Below are 2,979 nucleotides of genomic sequence, written 5' to 3'. Positions count from 1 at the left end.
CCCCCCCCACCCCCGGCCTCTCCTATTGTTAAAAACAGCTGTGGTTAGAGATCTCTCTCAGAGGGTTGCAAAGTTTGTTCTTTCCTCAGCCTACTTAGTTCCCATGGCAACCTCTTGAGGGCGTGGATTTTCACTTGAGGACCTTCAGATTCCAAAAGGAAGTAGGATTGCCAAAGTCCTGTTTCCCTGACGGTACACCTCACGATTTCTGGTCTAATTGCTAGCTAGCTGTTTGTCTTCCTGCCAGCCCTCTTAACTTCAAATCCTACATTCCTCCCATGCTGCCAATGACTATCTGTAAAATGCTGAACCTTGCTTGCTTTTCTGAATCTCGGTAAAGGTCTCCAGTTGTTTTAGAAAGCCAGGAATTGCTCACAAAAATAGAAGGCAGAGCTGTATTCCATTCCTCCAATACCTGCCCAAGCCAGTCCTACACCAGAATAAAGGTCACATTTCTCATCTCTTAGTGACATAGTGAAAAACACTTACAGAGGAGCCGTGAGCCCCCTGCTTAAGAGGCAGAAATCATGGCCTCTGTGTGTGAGAGCCTGCTGGGCTTCTCAGGCCATCTTGTGTTGTCGGGCATGGATGGGCAGGAAAGGAAGTGGAGAGGTATCAATGAAGATGTGTGCCTGCCCACCTGTGTCTACTAGCACTTGTCTTCATCACCAGCCTTGTCAGCAAGAGAAGTTAGTGACAGAGCCATCACAATAGCTAAACCTTTTCTGATTCATAAAAAACACAGTATGTTTGATGCTGAAACCATTCTTTGGAGGGCCCCTTGGTGTCGCTTTCATGTCTTAAGATTGTGATAAGAGACACAGAGGAAAATGTAAGCCTCTCAGTTGTGTGTATTCGGGTGGTAGGTGGGCCCAGATCAGACCCAGAGATGTATAATCCCCACCAGTACAGGCTGAGCATCCTTACATGACAATCCGAAATGCCCTCAGATCAGACACTCCGAGCATCCACATACTACCCCCCAACCTGACATGACTTCCTAGTAAACAATGTATGGCTACTGAAAGCATCACATCAAATGAGTTTCCAGCTATGTGTCTATGGGATGTGCACCAGTTTCATGTTTAGACTTGGTAATTCCCCAAGATATCTCAGGGTAAGAATTCTTAAACATTTTCAAGTCTTTCAATATTCCTTCATGTACCTAAAGCGTCAATGTTCATTGTTACTGCTATTATTGTTATTGTTTTTAGTTTATGGTGACAAGCGCTCTAATCTTTATGTTTAAGATGCTACTTGGAGTATGGCTACTAGTATATTTTTGACTGGTGACATGATGTATATCACTTTCTAGAGGAATAATATTTTCTAATTAAGAAAGAGCCAGGGAAATCATGCACCCCAGCTAAGGCAGGGTGTTTTACAGAAGACTTCTCAGCCAGGAGCTGGGACTGTGCCCAAGTATGGAGAGATGCTCGGCGATTGGGAGGACACTTGAGTAGGCTGGTTGTATCAGAAAGGTGGGTTGCATCAGCTGCCAGAATGCAGAGTTGGGCTTTGGGTGCCATTCCTTTGTTCAGAGCTTTTTAGTGCAGGTGGGGTTGGGGGAGGGCAGATGGGGCTTCCAAGCTTGTACAGGCGTGAGCAGAGGGCTCCAGAGGAACATACGGTACTACCCCAGGTCTCTGGGCTATCCAACCTCTAGTTCCTGGTCATGCAGGTAGTATAGGGTGTGGGCTCCCTCTTGTGCAGTAGATCTCAAGTTAAACCAGACATTGGTTAGCCACTCTAACACGTTGTGGGCCACCATTACCCCAGCATGTCTGGCAGGCAGGACAGATTGTAAACCAAAAATTTTGTGACTGGGTTGGTGTCCAAATTTCTCTTTCCATAGCCTGCAGAGTACCTACCAAAAGGACTAGAACGTAATGGTGATGAGTCCATGCAGTCCATTTCTCTTGTTCAGTGAGCCTTGTGAATGTTTCCTCAGCCTGGGGGTGGGGGGGCACTGTCAGCCTTGGAGAGTGACTCTCTGTCCTAGCATCAGCCTGAGTTGGTTGGGGATCTCCATGGGAGGAAATTAATCTTCTAAGTTCTGTCTTTCAAATAGCATGTGGGAGCTGAGGGAAATCTGGTTTCTTCTACTCCATCAAACTTTAATGCCATGTTATCAAGCAATGGTCGTCACCCTTCCTGATGCAGTGACCCTCTGATACAGTCCCTCATGTCGTGATGACCCCCCAAACCACAAATGTATTTCACTGTTACTTCATAACTCTAATCTTGGTATTGTTAAGGATCCTGCTATAAATGTCTGATATGCAGGATATGTGAGAGGGTCATTTGGCCCACAGAAGGGTTGTGACAAAGGCTTGAGAGCCACTGCTATAGAACATTCTCCTAAGTGTGCCCAAATAATAAACTACAGTCAGTCAAGGAGAAATTGCCAACTCGGAGTCTGGGGGCGGGGGGGGGCATTGTTTGTTTGTTTGTTTCGGTTCTGAAAATCAAATCCAGCATCTCTTTCATGCTCGTCACATGCTGTCACTAAGCCACCTCTCTAGTCCTAGATTTAAAAAAAATAATTATTTATTTTTATTTTATGTTCATTGGTGTATTGTCTGTGTGAGGATATCAAATCTTGGAGATACAGACAGTTGTGAGCTGCCATGTGGCAGCTAGGAATTGAACTCAGTCCTCTGGAAGAGCATCCAGTGCTCTTAACAGCTGAGCCATCTCTCCAGTTCCCCCCAAGTCCGCCCCCCACCCCCGCCCTGCCCAGCCTCATTACTTTTTAGAAGCTCCCAATATTGAGAGTTGCATGGGTAACTGCCTAGTGGATTCTGACTGGAGACATTCTAGGGACATTTTCTGATAGAATTCTCTCCTCGGTGACCTGAAGGGCTCCCAGCTTCCACAGGGTACACACTGGGCTCTGGGTATGACTGTGTCAGCTTAGGTCACACACTGGGCTCTGGGTATGACTGTTGCAGCTGACGTCACACACTGAGGTCACAC

General features: G+C 46.4%; 1 protein-coding gene across 1 annotated transcript in view; it reads left to right on the top strand.

Annotated features, from left to right (window-relative positions):
• Positions 1-2,979, top strand: part of Ust (uronyl 2-sulfotransferase) — a 293,808-nt gene that overhangs the window by 203,494 nt on the left and 87,335 nt on the right. The gene's annotated exons all lie outside the window — the stretch shown is intronic.

Source organism: Mus caroli, chromosome 10 (assembly GCF_900094665.2).
Source record: "Mus caroli chromosome 10, CAROLI_EIJ_v1.1, whole genome shotgun sequence".
Classification (NCBI taxonomy): domain Eukaryota; kingdom Metazoa; phylum Chordata; class Mammalia; order Rodentia; family Muridae; genus Mus; species Mus caroli.
This window is presented reverse-complemented; position numbering and strand designations above follow the sequence as displayed.